This window comes from Anabrus simplex, chromosome 7, assembly GCF_040414725.1.
Source record: "Anabrus simplex isolate iqAnaSimp1 chromosome 7, ASM4041472v1, whole genome shotgun sequence".
In the NCBI taxonomy this organism is placed as follows: Eukaryota; Metazoa; Arthropoda; class Insecta; order Orthoptera; family Tettigoniidae; genus Anabrus; species Anabrus simplex.
In genome coordinates this window covers 232,534,088-232,554,208 of record NC_090271.1, presented here as the reverse complement: position 1 = coordinate 232,554,208, position 20,121 = coordinate 232,534,088, and positions in this window count along the sequence as shown.

Here is a 20,121-nt window from a genome sequence, read left to right as displayed (position 1 = left end):
ACGTATTGAAGGCACCGTTTAATTCCCTATACTTCTACATGTTAAAACATCCTCTCCACAGTGGACACTTCTCAATTTTGGACATTGGACAGCTCTTAAATGGCAGTTTGGACAGGTTCAAAACTGTTTGCTTTGCTGTTTTGTAGTGCTTTAGTGCAAGCAAATTTAATATTGTCATTGGAAATGCTGCATATCCAAGAGAATTTAGAAACAATAATGTTATGACAGACAGCCTTCCTGTATTTCGGCGTCACAACAGAAAAGCCTGGATGACAGGTGATATTTTCGTTGACTGGTTAAGAGAGTTCAATCTAGGAATGAAGAAGGCTAAGCGTATAGGCCTAATACTATTGTTTTCCAATAATGCTACACGCCATGTGGACCTAAATGTATTGATGGTCACACTAAAATGTATGCCTCCCAACTCTATTGAAGTGCAACCATCCATTACACAAAAGGATAATTCAAGTTGTAAATTTAATAATAATAATAATAATAATAATAATGTTATTGGCTTTACGTCCCACTAACTACTTTTACGGTCTTCGGAGACGCTGAGGTGCCGGAATGTAGTCGCGCAGGAGTTCTTTTACGTGCCAGTAAATCAACTGACACGAGGCTGTCGCATTTGAGCACCTTCAAATACCACTGGACTGAGCCAGAATCGAACCTGCCAAGTTGGGGTTAGAAGGCCAGAGCCTCAACCGTCTGAGCCACTCGGCCCGGCAAGTTGTAAATTTACTGTACAGAAACCAGTTAATGCGGGTCCTCATCAATGCAACAGATAAGTGTAATAATGCAATCAAATTTACACGGAGTATGGCGGTCCTCGACGTAATTCACTGGATCCATGGTGCTTGAATGGACGTGTCTACAGAAAAAATTGCGAAAATATGTATTTCCATCATGCAGAAGTTGTTCCCCAGTCAACTGAATAGGAAGAACCATTTCGCAGAGGAAATGAGATTTCTCCCTGAAGTCCTTCTCAGTGAATTGTCAGACGTTGGTGTTGTAAGTCATTTCGATTATGTGTTGGAAGTTTACGATTATGTTGCGGGAACAATTCATGAAGTATTACAAAAAAGCGATTTCTTTAGAATAAGAAGAAGAAAAAAGGAACAGTTGCTGTCCCCAAGGAACCATCTACTCTGTTACTGCATATCGCATTAACAGTTATATTTGAGTGATTTTATGACTTATTTGTGTAACTTACATTATTGTAGTGTTTTATTTATATTTCTTGAAATTGTGAATAGAGGGCAGCACTTGGCTTCCGGGACTGTTTTCTGGCGCGAGTGACTGGCGAGAGAAAAGAGAGTAGCGCGTCAGACATGCCGCTAGTAACATGTAGAGACAACAGTCTCACAAAATACTAGCACAACAGTGCTAACCTTTCAGGTGCAGCCAAACCATTGGCACAATAACAATTAGGAACACAAGTGTAAAGAATATTTCGAGTGTTAATTTGTGTCAGTACGTACCGCATGTGTAAATAAAATTTTATTGTATATGTACAAGAAGTACGTTCAGTACTAGTGCCTTTTGTAATTCACGTACATCTGAATATATGTGACTTGTGTACCTTTTATGTTTTATATACTGTATTGCCTTAATAACATTTAAGTGGTCCTCCGAAAGTGTAATTCATTGTTTTTATGTGTGGTTATCATACGCGACCTCCAGAGGTAAAGTTTTGATCGAAAAATAAACAACATTTTCATCTCGGTCAAACATTTTGGTCCTAACGGGCCGGATACTTCGAGCTTTCATTTTATGTGACAACAAACATAGTGTATTTACAGTGACTGGATTATGCCGATAATATATTGTGATGTATCGTGGTGCAATTTATGACGCAATTCGCCACATGGCTGATTAACGCGCGAACTCACGCCGCTAAATCAGAGCTACCAACCGCGCCGGTCAAATCTTCCGCGCTGTGGAATACAACCTGTGGACTGTTGGCAGTAGCAACCCTGAGCCATATCAAGATGGCTACTTGATGACAACAACTACTTCCCACACCTTACAAGGTCAGATCCAATTCATATCTTTATTCCTATCCTTTCATTATGGCAGAGGAGAGTATTAAAATTCTAATACGCAAACGAGGTGTAATAAAGGGCAGCGTAACACGTATTAAAAACTTCGTAGATGGGTTTAACAGTGAGCAGGGAATTGTGGCTATTATCTCTCGTAGGGAAAGTTTAGAGGAATTGAAACAAAGGTATGAGGACATTCAATCCCAGCTAGAAATCAGTGAGGAGGGAGAAACATACGAAGCAGATAGAGAAATATTTGAAGACACATATCATCAGATAAAGGTCGACATAGACAGAATAATCACCCAGCATGAAATAACAGGTCTTTCCAGACACTCCAGTCAAGGGAATATCTCAGTAAGCAATAATTACAATGGGGCGCACATCAAATTACCTACTATTACACTGAAACCATTTGGAGGCGAGTACGAAGACTGGAGAGGATTTCACGATTCCTTTGTATCTATGATCCATAACAATCAAGATTTGCATGATATACAGAAATTTCACTACCTAATTAGCAGTCTAAGAAACGAACCTCTTTCAATTGCACAAAGTCTCCCTCTATCTGCTGAAAACTACAGCATAGTCTGGCAAAGGTTAATAGACAGGTTTCAAAACAACAAATTAATTTCGTCAATCCACATTAAACGGATATTAGAGCAAGACTCAATCCAGAAAGAGAATGCCAATTCTCTCAGAGAGGCTATAAACACAAGTCAGGCCAATGTAAAAGCATTACAAGCCCTTGACTTAGATGTTTCAATTGAAGATTTATTATTGTCACAATTGTTAATCAACAAACTAGACCCAGCGACTAGGAAGGCATGGGAAATACACACTTCAGGTTCTGAGTTAGAATCTCTGGAGGTGTTGTGGACATTTTTAGAAAAGAGATGTTTAGCACTTGAGGCAATCAAGCCAGGTACTCAAGTTCAACAGATTAAACAGTCGATTAGATCTACACCCAAACATCAAGTAAGCAATGTGCATGCTAGTGTTAATTACCAATGTGTACTCTGCAAGGGCTCACATTACCTATTTAAGTGCGAGTCCTTCAAAAGGCTCAATGTCCATGAGAGACATAATGTTGTGAGAGATTACAAATTATGCTTTAACTGCTTGGGCAGTAATCATAATGTCAATCAGTGCCAATCAGGCTCGTGCAAGATGTGCGGAAAGTATCACAATTCACTATTGCATGATGACACCAGACGTGACCGCAGCAGGCCAATGCTTAGCTCACGGGAAACAGAGAGAGAACACAGCTCACGCCAAGCAGTAGCTAATCACACAACCCGTTCAACAGATGTTACTCACTGCGCTGTCAAGGAATCCGATCTGTCTACAGTCTTGATATCAACAGCGATAGTCAAGGTTAAGGACATTCACGGTAATATGCATGAGGCTAGATGTCTTTTGGATTCAGGTTCTCAGACAAATTTCGTGAGCGAAGAACTAGCTCAATTATTACGTCTAAGAAAACAAAAACATGTTACACCAGTAACTGGAATTAACGGTGCAGGAGTTCAAACCTCACACTGCATTACAGTTCATTTGCAATCTGCGGTCAGCCCTTTCAATGTAGATGCCACATGCTTAGTGCTACCAAAGATTACAAACAATTTGCCAAGTAGAAAAATCGACATTTCAAGATGGAATCTACCCACCAATATAAAATATGCCGACAGAAATTTCCACATTCCAAGCAAGATCGATTTGCTACTCTGTGCAGACATATTCTTTAAGGTTATATTGGAGGGCAAGAAAACTCGTGATGGGTATCCAACATTGCAGAATACGAAACTGGGTTGGGTAGTAGCTGGCCAGGCACCCATACAACACCAAGGGGAACATGCAACATCACTATTCATCCAGGTAGACCAATTAGACACACACCTTAAAAGATTCTGGGAAATAGAAGAACTGAATATGCCACAATCACTAAAGAAGAAAGAGATTGCGAAGAACACTTCACTAAGAACACAACGCGAGATGCTACAGGAAGGTTCCGAGTTCGACTGCCACTTAAACAGACTTCATCGCAGTTAGGGAATTCATACCCTCAGGCAGTAGTGAGATTCTACAGTATTGAGAAGAAACTTAATCGTGATCCCAAATTAAGAGAAGAATATTCAGCATTCATGAATGAATATCTGAAACTTGGCCACATGAAACCGGTACCCACGTGCACTGAAGATGGAGGATACTTCATGCCACATCATGCCGTATTCAAACCAACAAGTACCAGCACTAAAACTCGTGTTGTCTTTGATGCGTCTGCTAAGACTGACAGTGGCGTATCTTTGAATGACAAGTTACTCGTAGGTCCTACCATACAAGACGACCTGCATTCTATTGTACTACGTTTCAGATCACACAAGATTGCTCTTGTCGCAGATATTACAAAAATGTATCGACAAATACAAGTTGACAACAAGGACATGAAACTACAACGAATACTATGGAGAAACACTAGCACCGAACCTCTCCAGTGTTATGAACTCACGACAGTTACTTACGGTACGGCAAGTGCTCCCTTTCTCGCTGTGAGGTGTTTGAAACAGTTAGCCGATGACGAGTCAAAGGAATTTCCACAAGCAGCAGCTGTCCTTAGAAAGGATTTTTATGTTGATGACCTCCTAACCGGAGCCAGTACTGAATCAGAAGCCATTCGTTTACAGCAAGAATTAGAGACATTACTGTTAAGAGGGAGATTTGAACTTAAGAAATGGTGTTCTAACAGCAGTAAGGTCATGTCAAAAATACCAGAAGAAAATAGAGAAACCAAATCACCACTTCAACTCGACAATGCAGACACAGTAAGAACATTGGGAATACTATGGCACCCTTCTACGGACCAGTTTCAATTCGACATAACTGTTAAAAGGGTTTCCCATGCAACCAAGAGAAGTGTACTCTCAACTATTGCTGCAATTTTTGACCCTCTGGGCTTATTGGGTCCAGTTATTCTCTCATGCAAGGTCTTCATGCAACAACTCTGGACCTTTCAATTAAAATGGGATCAAGACCTGCCGAGTCAGCTTCTTAACACTTGGAATGCTATTTACTCGCAATTACCAGAACTTAACGACATCAAAATTGACAGGTACATTTTAAGTAAGACTAAAGTTGTAAATTGTGAATTACATGGTTTCTGCGACGCCTCTGAACGTGCTTACGGGGCTTGCGTGTACATTCGTACCACAGATGAAGAAGGGCTTATTTCATGCAATTTGATGTGTTCTAAATCAAGAGTCGCCCCACTTAAACAATTGTCAATTCCACGCTTAGAATTGTGCGGCGCTCTCCTGTTAGCAAGATTACTTAAGCGAACGTTCACGAGTCTCAACCTGGATATAAGTTCTATTCATGCGTGGACAGACTCTACAATTGTCTTACAATGGATTGCGTCACCGTCGACGAGGTGGAAAACATTCGTCGCCAACCGGGTCTCTGAAATCCAGGACACGGCAGAAAACTGCACATGGCATCATGTGTCTACACAAGAGAATCCAGCTGACATATTGTCACGAGGAAGCGAGCCTCAAGCATTAAAATCACATGACCTCTGGTGGCATGGACCGTCCTGGTTGTGCCAGCCTGAAGAATTATGGCCAATCAGTACTGCAGAATGTACCTCAGAAGCACTTGAAGCCAAACCCACTACATGTGCAATCAACAGCTGCGATAATGAAGACATCACTACACGGTTTTCCTCGTTATCAAGAATGAAACGTGTCTTTGCGTACTGTAAAAGATTCATCTACAATTTACAGCACTCACATGCGAAGATTACAGGAAATCTAAGCACGGAAGAATGCAACAATGCACTACTTTGCTGTGTACGATATATTCAACACCAGGAATTTCAGAAGGAAATTCAATATCTTCAACTGAAAAAAGAAGTTGACAAGAGAAGTCAGTTAAAATCTCTCGCTCCATTTCTTGATAAAGATGAGTGTCTCAGAGTGGGCGGGCGATTACGTAATGCAGACGCAGCATATGACCAGAAACATCAGATTATATTACCAGCGCATCACCATGTCACGAAATTAATTATTCGTGACGAACACTTAAGATTACTACATGCTAGCACACAGCTACTAGTTGCATCACTTAGAATGAAGTATTGGATTCCTCACGCCAGGACAACTGTCAAAGGTGTCATTCGCAAATGTGTGACATGTTACAGGTTCAAGGCCGAGAGCTCATCGCAATTGATGGGCCAGCTGCCTGCTGAAAGAGTTAAACCCACTCGTCCTTTCCTATATAGCGGTGTAGACTTTGCGGGACCCTTCTTCATTAAACAAGGTTCTCCACGTAGTAACATGAGAGTAAAATGCTACGTTGCACTTTTTGTCTGCTTAGCCACCAAGGCCATTCACTTGGAACTTGTAAGCAATTTAACCACCGAAGCCTTCATTGCTGCCTTAAGGAGAATGATAGCCCGGAGAGGAAAGGTACTTCAACTTCACAGTGACAATGGTTCATCATTCATCGGAGCCAGAAATCAACTTCGAGAACTTTACAAATTATTCCAATCAGAGCAACACCAACGTGAAATTGATAATGTTGGAATCCAAGAAGGATTTACCTGGAAATTCATTCCTCCACGAGCACCAAATTTCGGAGGTCTTTGGGAAGCTGGGGTGAAATCTATGAAATTTCACCTTACTAGAATCACCAAGCACGCTCACTTGACATTCGAAGAAATGACCACTCTTCTCTGTCAGATTGAATCCATTTTAAATTCACGTCCAATCACTCTCCTGAACAATGACCCAAATGACACCTCTTATCTTTCACCCGGACATTTCCTGATAGGAGAACCCATGATGGCCATACCTGAACCAGACCTAACCTTATCAAATACTTCAAGGCTTTCCAGGTGGAATCATCTTCAAAAAATGAAAGGACATTTTTGGAACAGGTGGTCATCCGACTATCTGGGCAGCTTGCAGCAACGCATGAGATGGAAGTCAGCACAGCCCAGTGTATCTACAGGAACTGTTGTCCTAATTAAGGAGGACAACACTCCACCATTGGACTGGAGACTAGGCATCATTGAGCAAACATTTCCAGGCAAGGACGGGTTGGTGAGAGTCGTTGATGTCCGTACACCCACAGGAGTTTATAGGAGACCTGTGTGCAAATTATGCCCACTCCCAATTGACTAGTGACCTCAGTGTAGTGCGTCGTCCATATTTTCTTGTGTATTTGTGCATATGTATTTATCTTTGCCTTGACAGTTTTTCTTTTTTTTGAGACAGAACTCATGCATTACTTGTCTTATTTTCAGGGTATTTAATTTCATTGTTATTGCATTTAATTTGTAAAATGTGAGCACATTTTAAGTGGGCCGGTATGTTACTGCATATCGCATTAACAGTTATATTTGAGTGATTTTATGACTTATTTGTGTAACTTACATTATTGTAGTGTTTTATTTATATTTCTTGAAATTGTGAATAGAGGGCAGCACTTGGCTTCCGGGACTGTTTTCTGGCGCGAGTGACTGGCGAGAGAAAAGAGAGTAGCGCGTCAGACATGCCGCTAGTAACATGTAGAGACAACAGTCTCACAAAATACTAGCACAACAGTGCTAACCTTTCAGGTGCAGCCAAACCATTGGCACAATAACAATTAGGAACACAAGTGTAAAGAATATTTCGAGTGTTAATTTGTGTCAGTACGTACCGCATGTGTAAATAAAATTTTATTGTATATGTACAAGAAGTACGTTCAGTACTAGTGCCTTTTGTAATTCACGTACATCTGAATATATGTGACTTGTGTACCTTTTATGTTTTATATACTGTATTGCCTTAATAACATTTAAGTGGTCCTCCGAAAGTGTAATTCATTGTTTTTATGTGTGGTTATCATACGCGACCTCCAGAGGTAAAGTTTTGATCGAAAAATAAACAACATTTTCATCTCGGTAAACATACTCATCAAAAAGCCGTGCAAGTGTATTACTGTAGTCTACAGCATACAGTACACACTAGCTCAAAGTTTTTCCTTTCCTGCCCTGTTAGTGTGCTTTTGAACTACTGTACACCCACCTTGTAGACTGGACACCCCACTACATTGGACGCATTTTTAACGTGCTTAGATGGGTGTCACTCAAGGTGGATTTATTTGCAATGTTAAAAAGGAAGTCAAAACATAATTTCAAAGTAGCTAGTCAGTTATTCTATTTATTAGTTTAATGAATCTCAGTATTATAACTTAGTTGGCATTGGACAATTAATTCAACTCAGCTCTCTAGCCTACCCTATGACAATGAGTCATGCACATTACCACTCAATTATCTGTTTTACATTGGGAAGAACCACTCAGTATTCTGTCAGTTCGTATGTTGCATCATTGCACAAGACAGCGAATCAGGAGATCGCTGGTGTACGTGGAAGCCGAATGACGTAATAACTTAACTAAAAAGATATTGAATCAGAAAACTGTAAATACAGTGACATTTCCAAGGAAAATGCTGAAGCTGTACCTCAATCAAGGCAACAGTCGCTTACTTCCCATTCTTAGTTATTTCTTGTCCCATCGTCGTCATAAGACCTATCTGTGTCGGTGCGACGTAAAGCAGTTTGCACAGCACTTGTCTGCTGTGAAAATGGGAAACCATGGACACCGACAGTGAGGTTCGAACCCACTATCTTCCGAATGCAAGCTCACAGCTGCGCGATCCTAACAGCACGGCCAGCTCGCTCGGTCATTTGACATTCCTCAGTGTTTCTCTTCATAAATAATTAATAATAAATAAATGACTTTCAGTAGTCTCAGATAAACAATAGTTTACTTTTATTCAGTGTCATGTAATAGAACACGTAGTCCGGTTCCTTGGCAGAATGCTCAGCGTAGTGACCTTCGGTTCAGAGGGACCCCGCTTCGATTCTCGGCCGAGTGTTTGTGTTCATATTAATACACATCTTCATTTACGTACAACACACCATCCTACTAACCACCACAGAAATACGCCATACTAAGTATACTTTCCTCCACATAGGGTAGGTGTCGGGAGGGGCATGCGACCCTAACACACACATAGCAAATACAGTAGAGACAATACACGACACTTACGGATTTCGCCTTGCTAAAATGGGAGACAATTCGACAGTGGCGCTCCTAGTGGCTGACCTGAACAAATCGCGCTAAATTCAAATATCAATGAAAATGTATGCACGGAAATGGATAAATAAATTACGTCTAGAAAGAAAGTGGTATTGAGATATTAACTTCGAAGTTGCTAAAGCAATTCTGGATAAATGAATGAAGAATTATTTAAAATGTTATTATTCCTCTCGAAGACTAAATTGATGTCAGTAGGTAAGAAATCCAACAGAATTGAATGTCAGATTGGTGATACAAAGCTAGAACAGGTCGGTAATTTCAAGTATTTAGGTTGTGTGTTTTCCCAGGATGGTAATATAGTAAGTGAGATTGAATCAAGGTGTAGTAAAGCTAATGCAGTGAGCTCGCAGTTGCGATCAGCAGTATTCTGTAAGAAGGAAGTCAGCTCCCAGACAAAACTATCTTTACATCGGTCTGTTTTCAGACCAACTTTGCTTTATGGGAGCGAAAGCTGGGTGGACTCAGGATATCTTATTCATAAGTTAGAAGTAACAGACATGAAAGTAGCAAGAATGATTGCTGGTACAAACAGGTGGGAACAATGGCAGGAGGGAACTCGGAATGAGGAGATAAAGGCTAATTTAGGAATGAACTCGATGGATGAAGCTGTACGCATAAACCGGCTTCGGTGGTGGGGTCATGTGAGGCGAATGGAGGAGGATAGGTTACCTAGGAGAATAATGGACTCTGTTATGGAGGGTAAGAGAAGTAGAGGGAGACCAAGACGACGATGGTTAGACTCTGTTTCTAACGATTTAAAGATAAGAGGTATAGAACTAAATGAGGCCACAACACTAGTGGCAAATCGAGGATTGTGGCGACGTTTAGTAAACTCTCAGAGGCTTGCAGACTGAACGCTGAAAGGCATAACAGTCTATAATGATAATGTATGTATGTATGTATGTATTATTCAAAGACTGAAATTAGACATATAAACAAGGTGTGAAATGGACTGCTGTGAAATGGCTTGATCTTTCATTTATGCATTACTTTTTTAGCTTTAGTATACCTGCCTGAAATCTTACGGTTGGATTTGTCTTTTTTCCTCATTTAAAAACATTGTATCATCACATTAAGACATTTGTCAATAAAAATATCGGCACATTCCTTACACATATGATGCAATGAATTAACATTTAATAGCTGGACAATTTTCCTCTTAACATGAAGCCTACTAACAGAAAGAAAATCTATAAAATCCCGGCTTTAATCTGAGAAGAAAGATAAAAGAAAGAAAAGTTTGAAAATGTTGTTGATAGTGATGCTTTGAGTAATATTTACGTACAATTAGAGTCAAAATGTAACATACCCTTGGCTGTATAGTCGAGGACTTTTAAAGTCGCTGGCCTGGAAATGATCTGAACAGATCTTATAATTCTTATACAAGCGTAACGTCCCTTCTTTCTTGTACACTTTATCCAAATCGCTTCTGTGACATTTCAAAACCCACAGATCACACCTACAACAACACATCGGTATTGAAGGTTAACTGCTGCACGATACAATAAAATATGCGTATTATATTTTAACCCCGTTAAAACATGGGTCGAGCAGGTCAGAAGATTATGAAGTACTATAAAAAATCTCTGTCACTGGAAGAATATATATGCAAACACAATATTACTTACATGTTCTTGTCACGAGGGAACCTGAAGAACGACCGCACATTTTTCTCTACTTCGTAATTACTGCAGCCAAACACAGCACATACCTTTCCCCTCATGAGAGAAGATATCAAGGAATGACACACGCTACTATTTAATTATGTCAACTCACTGAAAACGCATAAATAACACCAAAAACTTCACACAAAAATACACGTGCTCTTATGACAGAATCAGTACCGTTCAGGTCTATCCGCTAGAGTGAGCTCCAGTAGCTGCCCCTCGATATCTCGCTCAGTGTCGCGTATTGTCTCTACTGTATTTGCACATAGTGCTCACGCCAAGTAATTGGGATAAAGGCAAGAAGAAGAAGAAGAAGAAGAAGAAGAAGAAGAAGAAGAAGAAGAAAGTAAATGTAAATTAGTACTAAGGCTCACTTCGCGATATTTGATGCACAGTCGCTCAAGAAAGAAATGACCGCATGGTATCGTACGATCCTCGCATTTAAAACACTGCTAAAAAAAATCATATCACATCTGTATATGTTTACTATAACTACATTGTACGAATGCATTATGGGTTGGAGATTGGACTATTACGATAATAAGTTGTTACAAAAATGTTGCAAAGTTTGGGTTGGGAAGAATTGAGAGAAAGAAGAAGAGCTGCTCGACTAAGTGGTATGTTCCGAGCTGTCAGCGGAGAGATGGCATGGAATGACATTAGTAGACGAATAAGTTTGAGTGGCGTTTATAAAAGTAGGAAAGATCACAATATGAAGATAAAGTTGGAATTCAAGAGGACAAACTGGGGCAAATATTCATTTATAGGAAGGGGAGTTAGGGATTGGAATAATTTACCAAGGGAGATGTTCAATAAATTTCCAATTTCTTTGAAATCATTTAGGAAAAGGCTAGGAAAACAATAGATAGGGAATCTGCCACCTGGGCGACTGCCCTAAATGCAGATCAGTAGTGATTGATTGATTGATTGATTGATTGATTGATTGATTGATTGATTGATTGATTGATTGCTTGATTGATTGATTGATTGATTGATTGATTGATTGATTGATTGATTGATTGATTGATTGATTGATTGAGACCCTTAGATTCCAGTAAACCCTTCCCTAACCTTGAGTCCTGTTTACAGAGTTGAGGAGTAATAGAGTAAACGTAATTGAATTCTAATTTACTTCTTGAAATAAAACTGTAACCGTTACTTTCTAGTAACTGATATACATCACACGGAAACAGAAACGTGAACAAATAAATTATGATGAAGATAACGTTTTCAGTTCTACTGCAGCAGAACCAGTAGATTTACCAGATTTGGATGAGCTACTTTCTTAACTCTCCAGTATTTCCAAGACGTCATCTATACCAACGATGTTCTTAAAATTAAACAAAGGTATTTCTTCAAGTGCCACTGTAGGGCGTCTTTCCAGTAAAAGCAAATACAGTATGTACATTCCCCTAAAACGACGAGGCTTAGCTATGAGAATCCTAAGAACCAATTCAGTTATTTGCAAAGTAAATGGCAAATTAACTGAAGTCATTGACTAAAAAATGATGGAAAACGATAATTTCGAAAGTTCCAAGATATCATGTTTAGCCCCACAAAGAGATGATATTCACTTAACGTATCTATGCTTAAAAAAACCACACACACAAAATGAAATAAAATCTTTTCCTTCCAAACTTTGTTTTATGCCGAAAAAATGTCAGTGATTTCCTCAAGAATAGCGTTCTGTAAAGTAATTGTAATTTTATTGATTACTTGTTGGTAATTTGTAATTGCAATTGAGTAAAATATTTCTAGGGTAATTGTAATTCAGCCCAGTGACCTTTTCCTTGTACTCTGCCCATCACTGCCTGTTTACATAACAGAGAACTTCGCTGTCATTCGAAAGTTTGCGGGGTGTACACGCATGCATAGAAATGGTGTCCCGACATAAACAATCTACACTGCCCCACCCTATTACTGAAAAGGAAAGGGTGGGAGTGAACAGGTAGTGGTGAAGGCACAGTGTATGTATCACTGGCGTAGGCAAGGGGGGGGGCAGTGGGGCCGGGGCCCCCCCCCCAAAATGTTTCCTGAAACTAGAGCGAGGATCAGCCGTTGTTTTACGTACGTTACGAACAACTTAAAACTTACGCCGAAATGACGAATTAACGTAGCGACAAAGAATCTACTAGCAGGGCTCAATACGGCTATTCATAATTCTCCATATTTGTACTGCTTGAATGAAAGGAAGACACTGGCCCTCAAAACGGTGTTGACATGGCAACAGTTCCATGTCGTTGGTTTCTGGCACGTTAATAAAAATATTAGCGTCATAAAACTGTAACTTAATGCTACTATATTCTGTACACCAGGCTTGCGAGGGAAACGAATTAACAATTTGCTTTACGTCGCAACGACACTGATAGGCCTTATGGTGACGGTGGGATAGGAAAGGCGTAGGAGTGGGATGGAAGCGGCCGTTCCCTTAATTAAGGTTCAGCCCCAGCATTTGCCTGGTGTGAAAATGGGAAACCACAGGAAACCATTTTGAGGGCTGCCGACAGAAGGGTTCGAATCCATTGGCTCCCGGATGCAAGCTCACAGCTGCGCTGCCCTAACCGCTAGGGAAACTAATAGGAAAAGGTAAACACTCCCTAGCATATGTTGTACCATATATTTTTCTTTACCAACTAACAAAATATCTATACCCATACCCCTTACATTCTACATTTACTTATTTATTTATTAGTGCCTATTTTACAGTGGCGAAGTTAGGGCTCGAGGCACTCTCGTATACTTAACCACATACTAATCAAAAATAAAATACTGAGATACGTAAAACAGTTAAAACTACAAAAATTAATAGTTTTAAAAATAAATTTAAATACACTGACTGACAGAGCAAATGCAACACCAAGAAGGAGTGGTTCGAAAGGGATGAAAGTTGGGGAAAAAACAGAGACGGCACGGACGAATAATTGATGTTTATTTCAAACCGATATGCAGGTTACACAATGCGCACGGCATCGACTCAGTAGGATGTAGGACCACCGCGAGCGGCGATGCACGCAGAAACACGTCGAGGTACAGAGTCAATAAGAGTGCGGATGGTGTCCTGAGGAATGGTTCTCCATTCTCTGTCAACCATTTGCCACAGTTGGTCGTCCGTACGAGGCTGGGGCAGAGTTTGCAAACGGCGTCCAATGAGATCCCACACGTGTTCGATTGGTGAGAGATCCGGAGAGTACGCTGGCCACGGAAAGCATCTGTACACCTCGTAGAGCCTGTTGGGAGATGCGAGCAGTGTGTGGGCGGGCATTATCCTGCTGAAACAGAGCATTGGGCAGCCCCTGAAGGTACGGGAGTGCCACCGGCCGCAGCACATGCTGCACGTAGCGGTGGACATTTAACATGCCTTGAATACGCACTAGAGGTGACGTGGAATCATACGCAATAGCGCCCCAAACCATGATGCCGCGTTGTCTAGCGGTAGGGCGCTCCACAGTTACTGCCGGATTTGACCTTTCTCCACGCCGACGCCACACTCGTCTGCGGTGACTATCACTGACAGAACAGAAGCGTGACTCATCGGAGAACACGACGTTCCGCCATTCCCTCATCCAAGTCGCTCTAGCCCGGCACCATGCCAGGCGTGCACGTCTATGCTGTGGAGTCAATGGTAGTCTTCTGAGCGGACGCCGGGAGTGCAGGCCTCCTTCAACCAATCGACGGGAAATTGTTCTGGTCGATATTGGAACAGCCAGGGTGTCTTGCACATGCTGAAGAATGGCGGTTGACGTGGCGTGCGGGGCTGCCACCGCTTGGCGGCGGATGCGCCGATCCTCGCGTGCTGACGTCACTCGGGCTGCGCCTGGACCCCTCGCACGTGCCACATGTCCCTGCGCCAACCATCTTCGCCACAGGCGCTGCACCGTGGACACATCCCTATGGGTATCGGCTGCGATTTGACGAAGCGACCAACCTGCCCTTCTCAGCCCGATCACCATACCCCTCGTAAAGTCGTCTGTCTGCTGGAAATGCCTCCGTTGACGGCGGCCTGGCATTCTTAGCTATACACGTGTCCTGTGGCACACGACAACACGTTCTACAATGACTGTCGGCTGAGAAATCACGGTACGAAGTGGGCCATTCGCCAACGCCGTGTCCCATTTATCGTTCGCTACGTGCCCAGCACAGCGGCGCATTTCACATCATGAGCATACCCCAGTGACGTCAGTCTACCCTGCAATTGGCATAAAGTTCTGACCACTCCTTCTTGGTGTTGCATTTGCTCTGTCAGTCAGTGTACATTACTAACTAAATTAATATTAAAACTAATTAATATTGAAAAGTGCGGCTGCATGGCTAAATGGTTAGCGAGTTGGCCTTTGGTCACAGGGGTCCTGGATTCGATTCCCAGCAGGGCCGGGAATTTTAACCATCATTGGTTAATTTCGCTAGCACGAGGGCTGGGTGTATGTGTCGTCTTCATCATCATTACATTCTCATCCCGACGCGCAGGTCGCCTACAGGTGTCAAATAAAAATACCTGCACCTGGCGAGCCTAACATGTCCTCGGACACTCCTGGCACTAAAAGCCATACGTCATTTCATTTCAATATTAAAAACTCTTAAAAATGACATCCTCAGGCACACATTCACACTTCAACCATTCAATCAGCTGTCCTCAGCAGGTAGTCTCGGCAGGTTTAATTTAATTTCGTGTGGCTATTTCTAGCCGAGTGCGGCCCTTGTAAGGCAGACCCTCTGATGAGGGTGGGCGGCATCTGCCATGTGTAGGTAACTGCTTGTTATTGTGGTGGAGGATAGTGTTATGTGGTGTGTGTGAGTTGCAGGGATGTTGGGGACAGCACAAACACCCAGCCCCCGGGCCATTGGAATTAACCAATGAAGGTTAAAATCCCCGACCCGGCCGGGAATCGAACCCGGGACCCTCCGAACCGAAGGCCAGTACGCTGACCATTCAGCCAACGAGTCGGACGTCTCGGCAGGTGACCTTAAATCTTAATAAAGAGCTAGTTTCTCTGACCTGAGCTGACAGGGAATTTCATAAAGTGACGCCGATCACCACAAATAATCTATTAATTGTATTTGTGCGGTGCAGTGGAATAGAAAGATAGGATCTAGAACGTGTATTTAAGTTGTGAAATGATGATAAAAAGGTGAATTTAGAAGAAATATACAGTGGCTGACTTTCAGCTAACACTCCTAAACACCATCGTTAAAGTGTGTAGCTGCCGGCGTTTGTCAGGCTTCAGCCATGAGACAGCCTGATAGTATGGGGTGGTATGAACATCGTACCCGATGTTGTAAATAAATCTCAGTGCTCGTTGAAGTTTAAGTGTTTCTTCTCTCATCATATCAACTAATACAACGTAACAGTAATCAAGAATAGGGGGAATGAGTGTCTGTATTAGTTTTGCCTTTAGCTCAAATGGAAATATATCCTTCTGCCGTTTAAGAAGGTGAAGCACTCCAAAAGTCTTTTTTTACGTATTTCTTTCGTGTGACCAGAACAATCAAGTGTTTCATTCATAATTAAGCCAAGATTTTTAACCGGTTTACTGTGGGGAATAACGTTCCTATTCAAGAGGATAGGCGGGATTGCGACATTGTTTGAGCAGCTCAGTAATTTTCGTGGTCCGTTATGATTGCCTGAGATTTTGTGGAGTTTAGTATAAGAGAATTTCGTTGTGCATATATACTGAGTCATCAGAGGTCATTGTTAATATCTTGTCTTGCAGTGTCGATATGTTATTTCCTGTCACGGATGGTATGTCATTGATATAAATACAGAAAAGTAAGGGTCCTGGAATACTGCCCTGCGGGGCACCACTAAGTTTCATTTTCCATTTAGAGGCCTTGTCGTTTACTGTTACACGCTGTTGATGGTTACTCAAATAATAACTAAGAAACTTAAGCGCAGCCAGGTCGAAATTTAGCAGTTCCATTTACTTTATCATAGTCGGAATTTCTATAGTGTCAAAGGTGCTACTGAAGTCAAGAATGATAAGTTTAGTGAGCAGTCGTTTGTCTATAGCGTTTCTTCTTACCTTCAAAAGTGCTGTCGCGGTACTGTGACCCTTCTTAAATCCAGATTGCAAAGGGTCCAAAGGAGCATTTTTATTTAGGTATTCCAGAACTTGTTCATATACTAAACGTTCAAAGGCTTTAGAAAGCGCAGGGAGTATGAACACAGGACGAATGTCAGAGAGAGATTGTGGGTCTAAACTCTTAGGTACCAGTATAATATTCAATATTGTCTGTTTTCCAGACAGTAGGGAAAATTCCGTTTAGTAAACAGTAGTTCAGTATGTGCGACAGTATAGGCAGGACAGCACCAATAATGTTATGTATAAAAGTAATAGGATTATCATCTACACGCGTGGCCTTTGATTTAATCGAGTACAAAGCCTTTTTAACCTGATTTTCTGTGACACTGTGAAATGTGAATGGTGGATTGGCTGGAGGGCAGGGCGGTGATTCGGTGCAGTTAATTGGGGTAGGTTGAATATTTATTCTACTAGAGTAATCGTTCAGTTCGTCAAGTAGAATGTCAGGAGTTGTCTGGCTCTGTTGATGTTTTCCTATTCCCAGAGCTCTAAATTGGTCCCATGCGCGATTGGAATTAAAGTTGTTAGCTAAATTCCGGAAATATGCACATTTTTTTATTTCTGATTATATGCTTTGTGCTATTTCTTAAGATGCGGTAAGATTCGAAGTCTGTGTCATCTAAGGTTTGTTTATAATGTCGAAATAACGAGTCACGGTGGGCCATCATTCTCTTGGTTTCAACATCTAGCCATGGAGAAGGGCGAGAAACCTTTATTCGACGTGTATGTGTGTGTTTCTTTGCCGCATTAATCGTATAAAATGTCACTTCTTTATAGCTTATCACATGACCATTATTATAATAAAATTACCATATTTATATTCTGGCTTGGCGACTTGGTGTTTGTCCCAACATTTTCCTCTTCATATTCAGACAACATACTACACTACCAGGCACCAAAGAAACACACAACAGTGATTACATCCCTCCGTATAGAGTTGCGTCGGGAAGAGCATCCGGCCGTAAAACAGGGCCAAATTCACATGTGCGACACAGTTCGCACCCGTGACCCCACAGATGTAGGAAAAACGGAAGATGATCATGATGATGATGATGATGATGATGATGATGATTACTATTAGCTTCCGGAATCCGCACGAATCCACCACTCTTACTTGGATCCAAGGACACTAATTTCCTTTTTAGGTACTCTATACCACCTAAACTCTGGAAGTTTGGTCACCTATCAAAATAAATGCCCCCCCCCCCCGCCAAACTGAAATCCTGGCTACGCTACTGGTGTGTATTGCTATACATGCACCATTGTAAAAAACCACTCGTGCACTTATACTACTTCAAGAAGGCTACTCGTAAAAGCACATTGTCAGAATGCTCAGAATATGATTTAATAATTGTGTAAACGTTTCCAGAAGGCTGGAAGTATGTCCAGGCACCCTGGCACGGGCCGCCAAAGGAGAACAACCTTAAGGCAGGATCGGTTTGTGCATCTACAAGCTCTCCGGAACCGCAGTGGCTGCTCGTAAGGTATGAACTGAGGGGGTCACACAGACGAGAGAATGAATAAATAAATAAATAAATAAATAAATAAATAAATAAATAAATAAATAAATAAATTCGTACTTCACGAGGCACCACTGAACTTTTAAGATTCTCTGAGACGCCAGAGTGTTGGAATTTTGTACTGTAGGAGTACCTTCAAATATTGCTGGACTGAGCCGGATTCGAACCTGCCAACTAGAGCTCAGAAGGTCAGCGCTCTACCGTCTGAAGTACTCAGTCTGGCATTATTATTATTGTTATTATTATTATTATTATTATTATTATTATTATTATTATTATTATTATTATTATTATTATTATTATTATTATTATTATTATTATGTTCGACTCCGTAGCGTAACGCTTAGCAGTATCAGTTGCCATCCTTGGAGGCCCGGATTCGATAGCCGGTACTGCCAGAAATTTAAAAATGTCAGGAGGGCTGGTATTTGGTTGAAATGGTACATGCAGCTCACCTCCAGTGGGGGGTGTGCCTGAAAAGAGCTGCACCACCTCGGGATGAGGACACGAGTTTACTTCATTATTATTATTATTATTATTATTATTATTATTATTATTATTATTATTATTATCGTCTGCGTCATTTAACTTTACGTATTCTGAATGCACAGAAAAGTGAATTGCAATTACCAGAATAGAGTACGTTGTATAGTACATTGTACAGAAAATTATGAACACTGAATTAGAGAGAGCAACATCATTCGGAATGTTTTCATACTTACGAAGAAACTACTAAATAAAACGATTAAATTGTTGGATTTGTACAGTAAATATTACGCAGCGCACTCGCACTTGCTTTCGTAATTACTAAGACACTGACTACAACAGCAAGTTTGCAGCCTTCGAACAGCACTCCCGTGTGAAATGATAGTACCGTTAGAAACCGCCAATCCGTCGTGCCCCACAGTGCCAGCAGTGAGCTCCGGTCACATTGAGCTTGTGACCGAGGCTCCTGTAATGTTTGCAGTGTTCTCCCTCGTCCACATGCCCAGCGGCAAAGTAGCGGAAAGGTTTCCCTTACACATTGCTCCTTCAGTCACATAGCGGTTGTGCCCGGCTCCTGCGTTTAACACTGGGACTAGCAGAATAGAAGCTTATGATACACGTGATTGGCTGGATTTATGCCATGATGACGTAAATATGTTAATTTCGATTATTTTCTAATTTTAATTTCTACCTGTAAAGCAAGGAGGCTCATATCTTATAAGAGGGTGGGGTTGGGGAATCACGTAACCCTTTGCCCTTAAAGAGCAGCCGCTACTGTGGAACCGTCAGGTTACAGCACGAACTTCAGAGGATTCTGGAGTACGATTTGATGACCAGTCAGATACAGGCTTGGAGAGGCCAATTTAAGATAATGATTACCCGCTCAAGAACCTGCACAGAACAGACGGCATCGTGACAAAAGACTGGATTTTTCCAGAGATCATCTAGTATTATTTTATATATATATATATATATATATATTCAGTTAGCGTTCTCAAACTTGCTGGTGATGAAACTTTAAGCCACTTGGCAAAAATATTCACGTCTTGCCTACACAATGCATTCATCCCTCCATCTTGGAACAGAGCAATGATAATTCTCCTGCACAAAAAAGGGAATATACATGACATCAGAAACTATCGTCCTATTAGCTTGCTTTCTGTCCTTTACAAGGTTTTCACCA